At 47.6% G+C, this 19180-nt stretch overlaps 1 protein-coding gene across 2 annotated transcripts in view; it reads right to left on the reverse strand.

The window, feature by feature from the left end:
* CNIH1 (cornichon family member 1) overlaps positions 1-19180 on the reverse strand; it is a 236682-nt gene that overhangs the window by 188622 nt on the left and 28880 nt on the right. The gene's annotated exons all lie outside the window — the stretch shown is intronic.

Here is a 19180-nt window from a genome sequence, read left to right on the forward strand (position 1 = left end):
CAAGGAAGACTCAACGACCACACAATTATGGTGTTCAGATAGCTAGACGTTTGTTCGGTTTCAAGCAAATAACGCCTATATTCTAGGTTACAAACATTAGCAGACTAAGAGCATGGTCTGGGACTTCCTTTGGTTAGTCTTGATGGTATACCATTTGTCTAATACAGGGGTTGGCAGCCAGCAGCTCTTGACATGCTTTGGACTCCGACTCCCACGATCCCTCACAACTGACTAGGGATGATGGGGCCTGTAGTCCAAACAGTAGGTAGAAGCAAAGGTTGCAGACCCCAGGTAGAATACCTACAGGCCTAGATCCTCTGGGGGTATGTAATAGACCAGATCAAGGTTATTACATCCAAAGATGGACGGTTGCTCATTCTCGAGAGCAGTGCCAGAGAATTGGAACTCGCTCCCACCAGTCTACAGATACCGGTGTCCACTCAGAGACCAAACTGTAAGCAAACAATCAATTATTGCCTATACTTGATCCATAATGTAACATTGCACCCTATATTTTTTTCAAAGTATTTCTAATGTTTATTCAATAATTTCAAAATTCAATCAATGGGAGCTCACAACAAAAATGTAGGGCCTTCACATTCATGACATGTTTCTGGGAAATGTTGTCCCTTTCCAAATATTCTGGAAGGTAAACAGAATAGGCTATAGTGAAGCATGAAGAGGGAAAAACAAAATCGAGGTAGTTGCCCTGCATGTGATTGGGAAGGTTGTGGAGAGATGCGGTGCGAGATTAGAAAGGAGAGAGTTAAATTGGTGGGAATTACAGATTTTAGTAGTGTTAAAAAAAAAAAATGTTTTAATTCTAAAAAAATTAAATCACCCAAGCAAACAAATGAAGCGATTTTTAGTAGTGAGTCAAGTAAAAGGTCACGGTATGCAAAAAAGCATTTAAGAAGACCAGGTGAGCAATGGAGCAAATCAAACATTAAGAAAAGTCATGCAAAGGACAAAAGGTAAAATATATCAAAATGTTGACTTTTCACAGATACAAGCTGGTGAATTGAAGTTTGCCACTAAGCAGAAAGTTGTAAAGCACTTGCTGAGTAATACACTAATAGTATGATACTATGACAAACCCACAATTTGGAGATATGTAATTTATCCAGTTTGTGGGTACTAAACTTTATTTCTAGGTCAAACATTTTAGGGAAAACACAATTTAATGCTAGATTTGAGGTTTTTTTAGTATGGAATCTCCTTTCGAAGGACAGTGTTCTGTAGCCAGCAAAAGGAGTAATATGCAAATCATTGAGAAGCTGTACGAATTGGGTGCTGAATACAATAGCCCTCCTTTAAAATGCACTAGAAGAGGGCCATGTCCTAAACATCAATAATGTGAATGCACCCAAACAGGCCGCAGAAGATTCAAAAGTCTGGACACCACAAAGTCACATTCGACCCATCACACAGACCTCTGTGGCACAGTGAGCAAATGTTCCGTAAATTCACATGGACAACACAGCATTAGCAGGACAAGAATGAGAATGTATGCACTGGAAAGACCAGTGACATCAGGAAGCTGTGATGAAGCTCTAATACTGGCTGCTGGGCGGTGGGGAAGAGAACTGCCATGCAGATTAGATGTGTGGAAACACGTTATCCTATCTGTGAGAAGAACAAGTTACTTACCCCTGGTAACGTTCCTTCGACTGGATGTTCCGCTCACATATTCCTCATCTTTGACATGTAATGTCCAGCTTCAGCTGCTTTGGAAATTTTTTTGGCAGAGGGCGCTGTGCGTTGATGGTGTCAAGTTGATGTCCCTCAAAGGCGTCCATCGAGCGTGAGGTCACTGAACAGCATTTATAGCACGCGCAGCACCCGTTGGCCTCAGATACGGTTTTTCCTCCTCTTGCAGCAGAGATTCCCGTAAATAAGGGCGTGACCGTACTCAGCCTTGCTGGAACGGAAGCTTTAATAGCACAGGAAATTCTACTGAGGGGTAGGTTGCGAGGGCGATGAGGAATATGTGGCAGGAACATCCAGTCGAAAGAACGTTACCAGGTGTAAGTAACTCGTTCTTCAAATGGATTGTGTCCTCCCACGCATTCCTCAGATTCCCAAAGCAGAATTAGGTTTGGAGGAGGGTGTAGAATTACAGTTTATACATTTTCATGGGCAGAGCAAAGTACTGCCATGCCAAAAGCCCCATCCGGACCATGGGAAGAATCCAGGCAATAATGTTTAGTAAACGTGTGGATGGAAGATCACATTTCCACTTCACAGATATTTCTTATTGAACACCGCTTTGAAGGGCTGTAGATTTAGCCATGCCCCTGATGGAATGAGCTTGCAAACCTTCAGGAGGGTCTTTTCCTGCCAGCCTGTAGCACTCTGATATTGCCAAAATGATCCACCTAGATAATGGATAGTTTGTGCCCTGTACATCCGATGAAAAGCTGATCATCAAATCGTAATTTGGACATTCTCAAAATGTAAAAGCTTAGCGCTCTTCTAGGATCTAACCTATGAGGTTTCTCCCTCCTCCTTACCAGGGTGAGGTGGGGGATAGAAAGAAGGTAGATCAATTTTCTGACTCAAATGAAAACCCAAAATGATTTTGGGCAAAAAAGGTGGTTTGAGCTTCAAGACAACTCTGTTCTTGTGGAAGGTGGTAAAGGGTGGCTTGGATGACAGTGCCTGCAACTCGCTCACTCTACGAGCTGATGTGAGAACTACCAATAAGATGGTTTTAAAGGTTAATAACCTTAGAGGACATGTGTGCAAGGGTTCAAAGGGTGCACACATTAGGAATTTTAAAACCAGATTTAGGTCCCAAACCAGAACCTGGAAAGGAGATGAAGGGTACACATTAGTTAGCCCTTTCTGAGTCACCAGTGGGATTTTGAACTAGGAACATTCCTCTGACAAGCGCTTAAAAATGGACAGCGCCGCCAAATAGCCTTTAATGGTACCAATCTGGAGCCCCAGATTGGCCAAGGATAGAAGGAAGGATAAAACATCTGGCGTTTTACACAGAAAAGGATCTAGATTATTTTCCTTGCATCAGTTGCAGAACTTGTTTCAACAGCAACGGTACAAGGATTTTGTAGCTGGCCTTCTGGCCGAAAGCAACACCTCCATTACGTCATCTGGGAGGTCCCAATCCTTATAGATCAGCCTTTCAGAAACCAAGCGTGAAGGTTGATAGTGTTGACCTCTGGAAGGAGAACCAGACCCTCCTCTCGCGAGAGACGGTCCTCTCTTCGTGGAAGACGTATTGGAGGACAGATGGACATGTCCAGAAGGTCCGATACCACGCCCTCCTGGCCCATTCCGGAGCAATTAGGATCATGTGTTTCCCGAACTTTCTCAACCTCCTGATTACATGAGGAATGACGGGGACTGGAGGAAATGCGTACAGGAATGGAAACTCCCAGTCCACCACAAACGCGTCTCCTACAGCTCCTCTTGGAAAAAATTCCCTGGAGCAAAACCGTTCGCACTAGCGGGTTGACCTCCGTCGCAAACAGATCTACTGGAGGGGTTCCCCCAAAGGGTGAAGACCTCTTGAAGGACTTCCTGAGCTAGTTCCCAGTCGTGGGAGACTGCGTTCTGCCTGCTCAGAGCGTCCGCCGCCGTGTTCTCTTCTCCAGGTAGATGAACTGCTGATAGATTCCTTCTTGAATTGCCCAGTACCAGAGCTGCATTGCCTCTCTATGCACAGAAGTAGGGATCCTAAACCACTGGCCACTGTGTTGTCCGTCATTATCAGGACATTCTTTCCTCGAACAGAGGGCAGGAAGGCCTTCAGCGCTAGTCTGACTGCCCTCAGCTCCAAAAGATTGAAATTTAGTTTGGACTCCGGTGGAAACCAACGACTGCTGATTGTCAGATCGTTCGCATGGGCTCCCCACCCTGTGAGTGAGGCGTCCGTCACTACTCATCTCCAGCCATGGTTGCCAAAATGGTTCTCCCTTCAGAATATTTTCCTTGCAGGCCCACTACAGAAGATCCTGTGAGACCCTGGATGGAATCTGAAGCCGGTCCGACATCTTTCCAGAGAATTGGGACCATTGTGTTCTTAGAGCCCATTGGAGGGACCTCATTCTCAGGCAGGCCTCTGGCACCAGAAAAATGCAGGATGCCATGAGGCTGAGCAACCTCAAAAGAAATCGAAGGCCGGAAGACTCTGGGCACTCTGAAATTTAGTAACCATCTGAAGAATGTCTTGAGCCCTCACCTCGGGTGGCAAGCTCTTTCCCAAGGATGTGTCTTATACCACAGCTCCAATGTATAGGAGCTTTTAGGATGGTGTCATATGGGACTTCTTGTAATTGAGGGAGAAGCCCAGTCTGAAGAGAGTGGCAGGTGACTGAGATAATCCTGGACCTGTTGGGGAGAACACGGCCTGATCAGCCAATCGTCCAGGTAGCGTTAAACGTGAATCCCCCCCCCCCTCCTGAGCTTCGCTGCCACTACCGCCATCAGTTTGGTGAAAACCCTCGGGCGGAGGTCAGCCAGAATGGCAGAGCTCGAAATTGATAATGAGAACTGCCAACTGCGAGCCTCAGGTATTTTCTGTGCTGCAGATGGATTGGCACGTGAAAATAAGCATCATGAAGGTCCGATGCCGCCAACCAATCCTGAAGTTGGAGAGCCTGAAGGATCTGAGAAAGTGGGACCATCTTGAACGTGTCCTTCCTGAGGAACTTGTTCAAGTATCTCAAGTCCAAGATGGGTCTCAGTCCTCCGTCCTTTTTGGGTATCAAAAAATATGGGTAGTACCATCCCTTGTTCTACTACAGGCACTGGTTCTATAGCACCTTTCTGTAGCAGGGTTAACATTTCCTGCACAAGGAGCGGATTTGGAATGCTCAAAGAGTGGTTCCCCAGTGGATTGTTCTGAGGTCTTCTTATAAAAAGGAAGGCAGTAACCGCTGGCTACGGTTTCCAAAGCCCTAGCATCCAAAGTAATGTCTCGCCATTCTTCCAGATGCTGAAACAGTTTGCCCCCCCCCCGCCACTGGTGAACTGTGACTCAAGACCTCAGAGTGGTTTTGTCGTGGTTGCTGCAGAGGCTGATAAGGAGGCTTCTGCTTGAGCTGGCTTTGCACCTCTACCTCGTCCATCACAAGGAAATCTTCTCTGGCCTCTGACTGGCCATTGTTCTCGCCCTTCCAAATGAGGAGTAGTATCGAAAAGATCTTCCCCTCCAAGGTTGTCCACTAGGATGAAAAGGCGGAGGTTGCCTAATAGCAGCGCCTAAAGATTTGGCTGCCACCTTTGAGGTCTGCAACTTCAAATGGCTCTCGTCAACCTTGTTGCCAAAAAGATGAGACCCGTCAAAAGGCATCAGGTGCAAAACCCGACTTCCTCAATCACGCAAATCTGCGCATAACAGTGCTGGTAGCCATGGATCTGCTGATGCTATCCGCAGTACCCAATCCTGAATGAAGGGATTCACAATTAGCCTCTTTGCCATCCTTAATAATAGCTAAGAAGCCATCCCTTTCTTCCCCTTCGGGAATGTGCTCAGCCGCCATAGAAATACAACCCCATAGAGTATACGAACATTTTGCAAGGGCACAAGTGGAGTTGGCAGAGCCACGCTCCTTGCAGAAAATACTTTCCTCGCCCATCCATCTACACGCTTGTCGTCCCCATCAGGAGGGAGGGTAGGGTACGCTGCTTATTTTGAAGTAGCCGTAGCCGCCTGCACCACCAGACTGTCCGGCATGGGGTGTTTTGACAAGTAGTCGAGGTCACTAAGGGAAGGGTGGTATTTTTTTGTCACCGGATTGGCTTCCGGAGTCTCCCAGTTCCTAGTCACACTTTTTTGTAATGCCATATGAAAAGGCAAAATAGGGTCAATCTGTGGACCCTTGTCCAAAATATCAGTGAGATGATCTTGCTCATAAGGTAGTGGTGTCCTACTCCACCCCATGGATACTACTTTCGACATGAGTTGCCTGTGTGATGCGTCAGCATGTTCACCAGGCTCTAGTCTTCCAAACTCCAGTTCGGGTGAAGTATCTACTCCACTTGAAGATTGTAAGTTATAATACAGGTCCTTAATTCTGGACTGCTCAGAGAAAACTCTGGTACATTGGGTGTACCGCATTGTAAACCAAGTTTCATCCTCTTCAGTATGAGAGATTTGAAAAAAGATGGTACAGCTGGCGAGTGTGGAGCAGCCAGCGTCGAAGGTTTCGGCGTCGATGTCGACGGCCTGGCAGGCATTGAATGTCTCGATGGCGTCGAGGACCTTGACTTTTCTTTCTTGTGTCTCGTATCATCAAATGGAGGCCTCGAGGGCTCCCGGTGCTTATCAGGCCGTTTTCCCAGTCTCGAGGGTGTGCTGGATTTCAAACGAGACTTTCCTTTCCTGACTCCTGCAATGGCTCGGTAGGAGCATTGCTTTGTTTTTCAAAAATCTTTAACATTTCCGACCTAAAAGCTTCCATTCAGCTGGGGTAATTTTTTTGTAGGGCAAGCTACCCTTTCGGGGGAAACGTTGGACGAAGAAGTCGACTAAGGCGACATTCGGTGTTTTCTCTTTGACTCCGTTCTAGATCGCTTGGCCTTCTTCCGAGGAGAGTCGCCCCTCGACTTGTCGGTCGAAGGCCTAGTGGGTCGGGTAGGTGATTTCTTAGGGATTTTTCCTACCTTAAGCTTTCCCTTCCATTCCCTCAAGGCTTTTCCCAGCATGGATTGGCACTTGGAGGCGTCATGGCCCTCCCGAGGCACCACAAACAGATACCGTGCGGGTCAGTGAGAGACATTGTTGACCCGCAGTCCCGGCATTTCTTAAAAACCAGACTTCGGTGTCGAAGATGAAGACATTATAAGTATTTGTAACAAAACGTCACAAAGTGAGGCGCGCTGAATTTCAATCGAAGCTGTCGCGTAAAAATGGAACTAAGGCCAACGGGCGCTGTGTGTGCTAGATATGCCCTTTCAATGACATCACCCTCGAAGGAGGCCTTCGAGGGATATCGACCTGACGCCACCGACACAGCTCCCGCTGCCAAAAAAAATTGCCAAAGCAGCTGAAGCTGGACATTACATGTCAAAGATGAGGAATACGTGGGAGGACACAAACCATTCCAAGTGTTCGACAAAGGGAAAAAAACGAATGGAAAACTGGGCCACTTTAAAAGAGTAGTGTTAGATAGCCAAAAGGGAACCGGCAGAGCAGAACCTGAAGACAAATAGACAACATGGAAGTAAAGTAAGGGGTGGGAAGAAAGGGAAGAGGCAGAATTGAGCAGACTGTCTTTGTGGGAGGTCAAGCAACAGGATTTCTAGCAACCCTCACTTATCCGTTGCTACTATTGACGAGTAAGCAGAGCAAGCACTACTCCACATCAAGGGGGCAGCTGCAGGTCAACGAGGAAATATACAGTTGAAGAAGCAGCTCGTGGAGGGAGCAGGGAAAGGCGACAGCCCTTCAATAGAAGGGCAACCACTCATCTTAAGTTTCACTTCTATCAGGATGGGTAACAGCATGCTTAGTACTGAAAATAAAGAGTTATGACAATAATAGTAAAAGCCCTGGACAAAAGGGTCTTATCACAACTCCATGCCTCCATCTTCCCTTTGGGAACTACTCTCCTATGCTTGTCCTTAGAGAGGAAGGTTCTATAGTTAAAACGTTTAGCGAATAGCAAAAACAAAATAGAAATCCTTTAATCTCAGGATTTCGATTTTGTATATTTTATCCATTTACATTGATATCCAGTTAAACATTATTCCTAGTTCTATTCATATTATACAACCTCTTGTGCATTTACACATACACACACACACACACACACACACACACACACACTGGTGACAGACAATCCTTTCAATTGTGAAATTCTGTTCATGCAAGAAAAAGAGCAATATGTTTAAACCAAATGCAAAAGTGGTGAGTTAACAAGAGTATAACAAAGGAAGACCACCCAGGCGAGGCATTATCGAGTAAGGGTATCTTAAAGTGAGATTGATAAACGGATCAGTTGAAGACAAGAGCCAAAAAAAAAAAGCAGAGCAACATGACGATGTAAAACCCACATTCTAACAGACCCAGGAGACAGCAACACATCAGCTGCCATGTCACTCATTGTTGGGTTGGCTCGCGCATTTTAGGACAGCTCATAAAAATGGTTCAAATACTGTAAGGCGCAGACAGTAGCACTCAGTTCCACCCGTAGGTTTTCGGGTAAAGGACAGTGACTATTATCCTCCAAACTGGGGTAAAGAGACCACATTGACAGATACTAAGTAAGGCACACAAAGTCGCTCACTACCACAATTGCCTATAAACAGTGCAACCATTTCTTACTCCCCAAAAGTCAAGTATCATCATTAGCAAATGGCGAGTGCACATTGAGGCCTGCTCCAAAGAGATTATGGGTTCAGATTTCACAACCAAAATTATTAATGCAGTTAAACCTCATCTTTCTCCCAAAAACGGTTTTAATATAGCTAGAGCCACTATCGGAGCAAAGCTAGACTTGCAATGTCCTGCTCCTAGGCACCTCCTCTAAAAACCTAAAATAAAACTGCAAACCACACAAAATAACGCTCTTAGAGCGGCGCTAAGCATCCCTAGGAGAGACCACATCTCCCAGGCCCGGAAAGGACGCCCACTGGCTCCCAGTAAAGGAGCGCATTCTGTTCAAGACCCTCGCCATCACCCACAGATGACTCTCCCACACGGGACCCCCCCCTACCTGTCGGAAAGAATTCATCAGATACCTGCCACCAGACACAAACGGGCACAATACTCACACCAGCTCACAATGCCGACCTTCAAAAGAAGAAAAAAAAGTCGGGGGAGCAAGCTTCCCTGTCTTAGTCCCCAAAAACTGGAATGCATTCCTGCTCCAGCTAAGAAAAATAACCTCATTCGCATTGTTCAGAAAAACATTGAAAGCAAAGCTCTTTAACTAATCTGTACGCTATAGTTCCCCTGTAACTTGCCATTGTCTCTGTTTTTCTGATTGTAAGCAACCATGTATATGACTGTACCCTACCACTGTAAGAATATGTACTCAAGTGAGCCTTCTGTAACAGCGCAACGATGCCTCAGGGCCGATGAGCGATTTATAAATTCAAATAAACAGATACAAGTAGAGCCAGCTCAGCGATTCAGGTGTGTGAGGTTGATAATAACCAGGTTACTCACCGTAGTGACCACCTTACTCCTAGTCCATAGTCCCCTTTCCTCCATACTTATGGGACATCTCTCAGTCCTGTGGGACGGGACTGAAGCACTTTGTAAAAAGCATCCACATTTTTCCAAAAATGTGTCTTTCCTCTCTTTCTTGCGCGGGGCCCGGCACGCGTCCCTAACCCCGTCCACCTTGGCTCCGCCCCACGCATCGCCCATCAGTCCTTTTCTATAGCCAGGTCAGAGACCTATTAGCAATAACAGAGGAACCTTATTAGAGGGGACGGCGGGCGGGCGTATGGAGGAAAGGGGACTATGGACTAGGAGTAAGGTGGTCACTACGGTGAGTAACCTGGTTATACTCCTACGTCCCGTCCCCTTTCCTCCATACTTATGGGAGATTCCCAAGCACTCCTAACAGGAACTACGGGTGGATGGAAATACCCCTTACTGAAACAGGTTTTTCAGCACAGCCCGACCAAACTGAGCATCAGCTCTGAGCTCATGTCGAGACAATAATGCTTACAAAAAGCAGATGGGGAGGCCCAAGTAGCTGCCCTAGCGATGGACTCCCAGGGGACATATTTCTGAAAAGCAACCGCGGCTGCCTTGCCCCGCACCAGGTGTGCATAAATACCCTTAGGAGGTTTCAGCCCTTGGACGGTGAAAGACTCCGTGATGCAGGCGGCGATCCACCAAGAAATACGCCTTAGAAGCCTGCTTACCCTGAGGGTTACCGAAGGTCACAAAAAGTTGAGAAGAACTCCTAAGCTCGGAAGTCCTGTCCAGGTAGAACTTAAGAGCTCTTCTGACATCAAGACAGTGCAGAACCCTTTCAGCCTCTGAGGCAGGGTTCGGAAAAAAGACCGGTAGGGTGATCGACTGATTCAGATGGAATTCAGTTACCACCTTCGGTAGAAAGGCCGGGTTTGTCCGCAGAACTACCTTGTCCTTGTGAAAGACCAAGAAAGGATGCTCCACTGACAAGGCCTGGAGCTCACTCACTCTCCTCGCTGACGTAACGGCGACCAGAAAGGACACTTTCCAGGATAAGTACTTGAGGTCCACCGTGGCCATTGGTTCAAAAAGGTTTATGGCACAGCGCCGTCAGGACTACATTAATATCCCACGGCGGATGCGGACTACGAACCGGAGGGTAGAGGCGTGTCAAGCCTGCAAAATGCCTCTTAACCACTGGATTGCTCAGAATAAGAACATTGGTCTGTAAAAAGATAAGCGGAAACCGCTGAAAGGTAAGTTCTGCATGACAGAACGTGAACACCGACTCTGCTAGGGAGGACACGAAGGACAGTACCGGGTCAATCGTAGCCACCCTTGGATCCAATTGCTTCTCCAAACACCAATGACAGAACCTGAGCCATTTACTCCTGTATTGGGATCTTGTCGAGGGTTTCCTGGCTGCCTGGATAATACGCATGTTATCCGTAGACAAGTTAAAATGCTCTAAAGACTTGAACTCAGGCACAATGCCGTCAAGCTGAGCGATTGTGGGGAGGGGTGCCACATTTGCTGTTCACCCTGATGAAGAAGATCGGGAGTTACTGGTAACCTGATCGGCGGATACACCGACAGGTGTTGAAGTTCTGAGAACCAAAACCTGGCCGGTCACCACAGTGCTATGACTAGAAGCAAACAGTTCACAGAGTTCTTCAGTTTCCAAATTGCCCGATGGACTAGAGGCAGAGGCGGGAAGGCGCAAGCTCTCATGTTGTGCCATGGAATCTTGAGAGCATCCCTCAGAGAGGAGGCTCCCAGCCCCCCTATGGAAGCATACTGAGGAACCTTCTTGCTTGCCGCAATAGCAAAAAGGTCCACCTCTGGTGTGCCCCAACGCGAGAAAATCCATGAGAGGATCTCCGCCTTCAACTCCCACTCGTAACTGACGACTGTCCGCCGGCTGAGGGCAGCCGCTGTGACATTCAGCTGGCCCGGGATGTGTACTGCTATCAGCCAGACACCATGAAGCACGGCCCACTCCCACATCTGAATAGACAGGTCCACGGGGGTTGTGGGGGGGGGGGGGGGGGGACTTCATTCCCCCTTGCTTGTTGATGTAATACATTGACATCACATTGTCCGTGCGTATGCGGACCACCTTGTTGGCAATGAGCGGTCTGAACGCCTTGAGCGCCAGAAAAATCGCCAGAAGCTCCAAATGATTTATGTGCAGGAGCTTGTCCTGTGGCGACCAGAGGTCCGAGACCTGAAGAAGATCTAACATTGCACCCCACCCCAGAAGGGAGGAGTCCGTTGTGATCGTCACCGTGGGGGCTGGATCCTGAAACCCCACACCCACTGACAGGAGATGACCACCAATCCAGGTCCACACTCATGAAAACTGGAATCATTATCCGCTTGGAATCCGGGTCCACAGCCTGACGCCAGGAACTCTGAAGAGCCATCTGGGTCGGGCTCATCTTGAGGCGAGCAAGAGGAAGAGCCAGCATACACGAGGCATACACGAGGCCATGAGGCCATGCGCAACATAATTTATGGCATTAAATGTCCATGCGGTAAATTTTATGTCGGACAGTCGACAAGAACAGCTAAAACGAGGTGGAGTGAACATCGATCCTGCATCCGAAATGCGAACACTAACTCCGCTGTGGCACGCCATTGGGCTGCAAATGGACATAATGTGACACAAATAAGATTTGTGATTCTGGAGGTACTAACAAAGAATAGTCCACATGAAGATTTGGGTCAAAGCTTTAATCGCAGAGAGACTTTTTGGATAGACAAACTTGGGAGTTTAGTACCGAAGTGACTAAACGAGGAGATTAATTATCACGGTTTTCTATAATTTCATGTCACTCTTTCTGTTTTGACTGATATGTGTTGAAGATTATTCAAACACAGTGGAGCCAGGGCCTATCTAATATGGATGTTATTGAGAATGTTAACCTTGTTTTTGGTACCATCACCAGATAGTACTATACATGCACACTGTTAAACAGTATACAATTCACTTCTGATCTGAATTTGAATGCTGCATTTCCTGGACTTCTGTCCAGGACCCAAGGTGCCGTCTTTTTTGACGACACCATTGGCAGCAAGGTTTAATACCACAGTTGTTGTGAATAGCCATGTGTTCATCCTGACGCTTTTGGTGCAATTCCGATTTGCAATATCCTTCTATTCATATCCTGCTTTCTTGATTGTCACCTTCCATTATATTCTTGGTTTGGATTTATTTAATTTAATTCCTTTTGGCCAATGTGCAGTACGTTTTTGATGATTTCAGTATTTCTTTACTTTCTATTGATTTTCTTTTTTGATTTTCAATTTTCTCTGCACTACTTTTTCTCATATTTACCTGGGAGGTCCTATAAATGTTTACTTTTGCCTTGTTCAAGCCCATTGGCTTGATTGCAGCCTTAATACTCAGCATGCGCTCTTCCGGGCGCACCGCGTTCACGTGCCGTATTTAGGAACGCTGCCTAGCAATGCTCCGATGCGGCAAAGTCAGTCTGCTTTCAGCAGACCATGAGAGAACTGCTTCGCTCTCCCTTTCTCCTTACAGTGAGCCTTTTGTTAGCTTTTTCCAAGCCCTTTTTGCCATTAGCATTGCTTATAAACTACGATTGTTTACTTATACTAATAGAACTCCCTGCTTCCAGATACCGCTCTTCAGTGATACACCCTTCGCTGAATTCGGTCGGGCAGTTCGTTGTGACCTTGGCAACTTCAATATAGTTTACCACGTTGGACATCTGTCCCAGGTATTTGGCTATCTCCTTGATCTATGGCTACAGTAACAAATTGCTTATAACAACGACTGATTTTTCCTGGTTTCCTTTTTGTCCTCTACCTCTCTGCTTCTACAAACACAACTTGTTGGTATGTGCAATATTTCGTTTACATTTTTGTATTTTTCCTGATGATGTTTGTTCTAATTATGTATGTGATTTTGCACTGTTTGTTTATATCTAAAATTTGTATGAATTATGTTAGACTGGCCCGATGAAGGAAAACCTTTTCCGAAATGCATTGGCATAACTTAGTCTGATCAACGAGTTAACAGCGGCGGACTCTTCCTCACTAAGACAGTATTAGTGACTTCTCTTTTTTATAAGAAAACTATGGTTTTGGCAGATAAAGATCATTGTTGAAAAACAGTAACTTTGAGTCTTACTTTTTTTGCAAATCATTACAAAGTTTTAAACTTAACTTTCAGCTATTTTTTAAGAAACTTCTACCCAGATTGGGATACCAGAGAGCGGCTGTATGACTGGGTATATTACATTGTCTCCTGCTTCAATTGTTCTTTTGGCTTGGGTGTCTCCAAACCTTTTACAGCCTGCTCCTTCACAAAGAATTATTTTGAAAAGACTTGCTTCTAATATTAATTTTGCACACCAATAACAAGTGGATTGATATCTCAGTGGTGCCCACTCATTTTGCTTCCTCCAGAAGCCTCTCGAACCACCAGGCCGACATGCTCTCCGACTGCGCAAACATCGGACACGTGGCTAACAGATCCGCCATTCTGTCCCCGGTCAGGTACACACTGCAGTCGATCGTGTTCCAGCGAAAACCCAGGAAAATCAGGTCCTGCGAGACCGTCATGGAAGATTTCCGCCAGTTCACTGACAGCCCAAGATGGAACAGGAGCTGAAGGAGAGACTGGAGATTGCCCGCTGCTGCCAGCGGACAAGGGCTGCGTAAGAGCCAGTCGTCCAAATATGGATACACATGGATACCCTGGAGACGAAGATAGGCCGCAATCACTGACATCTTCGTGAAAACACGCGGCGCCGAGCTGAGGCGAAAAGGAAGCACTCAAAACTGGAAGTGCTCCTCTCCCAAAGAGAAGCAGAGATATCGCCTGTGTGGGTTCCAAATCAGGATATGCATGTACGCGTCCTGAAGATCCACAACGCTGAGCCAATCGCCCCATCTGCAAGGAGGAGCGTATCTGGCTGGGAGGGATCTTGAATTTATCTTGGGGGAGGAAAAGATTGAACTGGGAAAGGTCTAGGATGGTGCGCATGCCAGCCTGGTTGGGTTTGGGCACCGTAAACAACCGGGAGTAGAAGCCCTCCCCTCGCTCCCCAAGGAGAACGAGTTCCACAGCTCCGAGGTCCAGAAGTTTCTGAACTTCAGCTTTGAGGGAAGGCGAGCCCGACAGCTGAAAAGGAGGGTTGAGGGGTGGGGTAGAGATAAGCGGAAGCCCGCCCGAGCGACTGACAAGACCCATCTGTCTTCTGTGCTGGGCTGCCACGCCTCCCAATGAGACGCAATGCGTCCTCCCACCGGGGTCTCGTGCAAGTGCAGAAAACCCTCATTTAGTAGGTTTATCGGTGGCGGTGCCACCTGAACAGGAGGAGGCTGAAGAGCGGGAGAAAAACCGCGTCCGTTGTTGCCTACGGCAGTTATTCCCCGCAGGGGTATCCACTCTGCGAGATTTGCGGTCGAGGAAGCCCCTAAAGCTGGAGGAGGGTCGACTTTGTTACAACGGTCTCTGGGTTTTGAAAGGGGCCTTAACCAGGACAGACAAGGACTTAGCTGTCTGAGTGCTATCCTTCGTCTTGGCGAGCTCTACATCTGTTGTAGAATGAAAGAGCTCCTTCGTCTTGGCGAGCTCTACATCTGTTGTAGAATGAAAGAGCTCCTTACCATCGAACGGAAGGTCCAACACCTTGTCCTGTACTTCTTTTGAAAATTTAGTGGCATGCAGCCACGTCTGCCGTGAGGTATCAACCCCCAGCATAAGGCCCTGAGCCGAGGTGTCTACGTGATGAGCCGCAGCCTCCAGGAGATCCTGGGCCAAGACCCTGGCGTCGGATAGGCCACCTTTGAAGTCTTCTAGCTTCTCGTCCGGGATAAACTCCTCAAACTCCGACTGACCTTTCCACATCCGCATGTTAGCTCCCGCTAAAATCAATTCAGCGTTGGCCTGCCTGAGCTGCAAGGCCGAGTTGGCGAAGATTTTCCTCCCGAGGGAGTCTAGGAGCTTGTCCTCCTTTCCCAGAACCCGAGTAGCTGTCGTGGAAGAGGATGCTGCAGGCCTGGACTGCAAAGTGGCCGCAGCCACCACTGTGGAGGAGGGAGGCGGACAAGACCACAGGGCCACCTCTTCTGAAGAATGCAGCCTGCATCTCGCGTCAATTTTCTTATTGACAAAAAGTCCAGAGTGTGGCTTTTCCCAGACTCTGCGGACCTCGGCCAGAACGTCCGTCTGCAAGAACAGGCCGGTACGTTCCAAGGGAGACAGGGTGAATGCGCCAGAGAGCACGCCCACTTGCGGAGCGGGTGCCTCGGGCACCGGGACATCTAAGAAACTCATCATGTCCAGTACCCGGTCATGAAAAGCTCTAAGAGCAGGGCAGGTCCTCGTTGTCCTGATCGCCTTGGGCGTCATCTGACAGGTCAGGATCCTGCTGAGCCGTGTCAGGCGCTGCCTTGTCCACTGGGGACAATGGAGGCAAAGGCGGAAGAGTCGGGGAAGGCACCGTTGGCAAGGGAGGCGCTGGCGGAGCCACCGGAGGAACAGGTGGAGCCGGAGGTGCAGGTGGACACATCTCCCTGAAAAGCCCTTTGAAATATTCCCTCATGGGGTCAGTACGCATAAGCGTTTGGAATTTACCGAGAAAGGCGTCTCGGAACCTGAGGAAGCCTCTCATGAGGTGGACAAATCCAGGGACGTAACAGGGAAGGGTGCCACATAGGCCCCTCCACCGACTTATCCACATAAATCAAAGGTGCCGACCCCGCAGGCAACAAAACATTGTGCGGAAGAAGCATCCGGGCGTTCCAATCGTAAACTGGCCGATAAGGATGTGCACAAGGGACTATGTTCACCCAAGGGACCCAACCCTACACCCGAGGCCGATGGCGTAGTTGTAGGGGTAGCACCTAAAATGGCCACCGCGGTCGTGGCAGGAATGGGCGCCATTTTGTCCTCATCTGAGGGGAACTGCGGCACGTGAGGAAGTGAGGCAGGGATCCCCGTCGATGGATCCGGGGTCTTAACTTTAGCCTTAAAGGAATGGTTCGCCCAACATTTTTTATTTCAAAAATAGATGATGCCATTTTTTTTTTCGAAGTCCCTATGTAAACTTTTGAGCAATTCAAGCTCAAAGAAAGCACATGGGGGCATCCATTTTGTGAAATGGATGCCCGCCGCTGTGCTCGCTTTGGCTTTTGCGGCACTAATGAAGGAAAAGCCAGCCAGCTGTAGTAAACAAAAGCTACCACTGGGTGGCTTTTCCTTCATTGGTGCTGTACTCGGAGGACAGGGACCGGAGACTACAGGCAGAAAAGCTGCAGCTGCATCTCGGTAAGTGCTATTTTTTTAATAAAAATAAACACTAGCTGTAGTTTTTTTTCTAGGTTTTCCGGGCTGGAGGAGCCTAGAAAACTTAGAAATAAAACCGCAGCTTTAAAAACGTTGCATTTATGTTTGCGGTAGCTTTTGAAGCGACCGCAAACATAAATACAACGTTATTGTGTTTGAAAACGTTGCGGTTTTTCTTTCTAAGTTTCTCAGGCTCCTCCGGCTCGGAGGAGCCTGAGAAATTCAGAAAGAAAAACCGCAGCGTTTTCAAACACAACCGCGTTGTGTTTCTGCCTGCCGTGGCCATCACTTTGGGTCTCCGGTGCTCCCCCAGGAGAGCACCGGAGACCCAAAGTGAAAGCCAAGGCAGACAGAAACACAACACGGTTGTGTTTACATGCCGCTGTGTTTCTGCCTACAGCTGATTTCCCTCTCTAAGCCCCAAATGTGAAAGCAGATTGAGGCAGAAACACAACGCGGTTGTGTTTGAAAAACGCTGCGGTTTTTCTTTCTAGGTTTCTCAGGCTCGGAGGAGCCTGAGAAACTCAGAAAGAAAAACTGCGGCGTTTTCAAACACAACAACGTTGTATTTATGTTTGCGGTCGCTTCAAAAGCCACCGCAAACATAAATACAACGTTTTTAAAGCTGCGGTTTTATTTCTAAGTTTTCCGGGGAGCTAGTGCTTATTTTAAAATAGCACTTACCGAGATGCAGCTGCAGCTTTTCTGCCTGTAGTCTCCGGTTGGCGTCCTCCGAGTCCCAGCACCAATGAAGGAAAAGCCACCCAGTGGTAGCTTTTGTTTACTACAGCTGGCTGGCTTTTCCTTCCTTAGTGCCGCAAAAGCAAAAGCAAAAGCTAGCACAGGCGGGCATCCATTTCACAAAATGGATGCGCCCATGTGCTTGCTTTTGCAAATTTTGAGCTTGAATTGCTCAAAATTTTACATAGGGACTTCGAAAAAAAAAAATGCCAATCGTTTTTTTTTAATATTGCCTATCTATTTTTGAAATAAAAAGTTTTGGGCGAACCATTAACATAAGGAACCTCGGCAGAGCCGGTACTGTGAGGCCTGGAATGTTTTTGTGACATACCAACCACAAAATTAGCCTTCGAAGGAAGGACCTCAGCACTGCCGGTAAAAGAAGAACTTTGCTTCTTTGCCCCCTCAACAGGTCTGGTATTACGGCAGGAGCAGGAACAGTGAGAAACAGCTTTCACCGACAAGGCCTGGTCAGGCCTCTCAGAACTGTTGGTAGCTTTAGCCTCTGGACGAGGGACCTCGGACCCAGGTCCGGTAACAGCCTTATCTGCGCAGGCCTCGAACATCCGTTTGGTAACAGCAAGCCCCAAGGCCTCGGGGCGCACCCCGGTCTTACTTTTGAGGGAAGCCCACAGAGAGGCCTCAAAGCGAACTCCGGTACCCCACGACTCAGTAGAACTGGGTCTACAAACAGCCCCCACAGGAGGGGCCTCTGAGCGTACTCCGGTATCCACAGGCCCCTTACGGAGATCCTCAGAGAAAACTCTGGTAGAATTATTAGGCCCAACGGGCACCTCAGGCCGAACCCCGGTGACAGAGTGTTCAACGCCCGTCCCGGCCCGAGAGGAACCCGGAAAGGTATCCCTCGGCCGGGGTGCTCTGAAAAGTAAAGAACTTACCGGGCGTTTTTTCTTCTCGTCGATGAACGCCTGAAAATGTAAAGGAGGAGTTTGTTGGAACACCTCCTCCCACCGCTCCAAACGACTTTGAAGTGCGCGGACCGAAAGGGAGTCGTAGTAAAAACAGGAGTCCCAACGGTAACCCGGACCCAAACACTCTAAGCAAAGAGGATGGGGATCCGCCCTCACGAAACAACAGTGACACGATGAACAATCTGGAAAGTCTAGTTTGAACGACAGACAGACTAGTAAACGACCGCTAGCGAGAGCCAGAGAGGAAAAAAGGAAGAAAATCTTCTGAGGATGCAAGTGCGTCCAGTCCCGAACGAGCGGAGAAAAGGACTGATGGGCGATGCGCGGGGCGGAGCCAAGGTGGGCGGGGTTACGGCCGCATGCCGGGCCATGCGCAAGAAAGAGAGGAAGGACACATTTTTTGAAAAATGTGGATGCTTTTTATAAAGTGCTCTGGTCCCGTCCCACAGGACGGAGACATGTCCCATAAGTATAGAGGAAAGGGGACTGGACGTAGGAGTAAGCAAGTACTATCAATTTGGGAATTAATTACAACTCATTAAGGGCTCAGAAGTGGGCTGAATCGGTGAAGAAAGTCGTTAAATAAACCATGACATTGTTACACGATTTAACACTGTAGGACATTTAATTGCGCACTCGCTGGTCAGATTGCACAAAAGCATTGTCATAGAGCGTTTGTGTACATAGCTTCGTAGGTTACCACACAGAGCACTGGTTGCTCCAAAATGAGATTAATAAGATGACCCAAACCAGAGTACTGGCATACAAAACCTGTGGCTAATAGAGAGTAAGTTACTGGATGTCTAGAACCAAATAGTGATGAACAGAAGGTTTCAAATAAGTACAATATCGGTCATTGGCTGCAATATTCAAAATCTATGTTCCTAAATGCAGTTTTATTCCTTACCCACCTTCTTCCTTTGTGCGTGCTCGTACATCACAGCATGCATCAATACCAGGATGTCTACTATATCCTGTCGACTTGTATGGTTAGTCTCATGCAATGTTACGAAAATGCCCATTTGCTAAGTATTACCATGCCAAATGTTTGCATCATGAAAT

The sequence above is a fragment of the Ambystoma mexicanum genome, chromosome 14 (assembly GCF_040938575.1).
Source record: "Ambystoma mexicanum isolate Mex_15411 chromosome 14, UKY_AmexF1_1, whole genome shotgun sequence".
Taxonomy (NCBI): Eukaryota; Metazoa; Chordata; class Amphibia; order Caudata; family Ambystomatidae; genus Ambystoma; species Ambystoma mexicanum.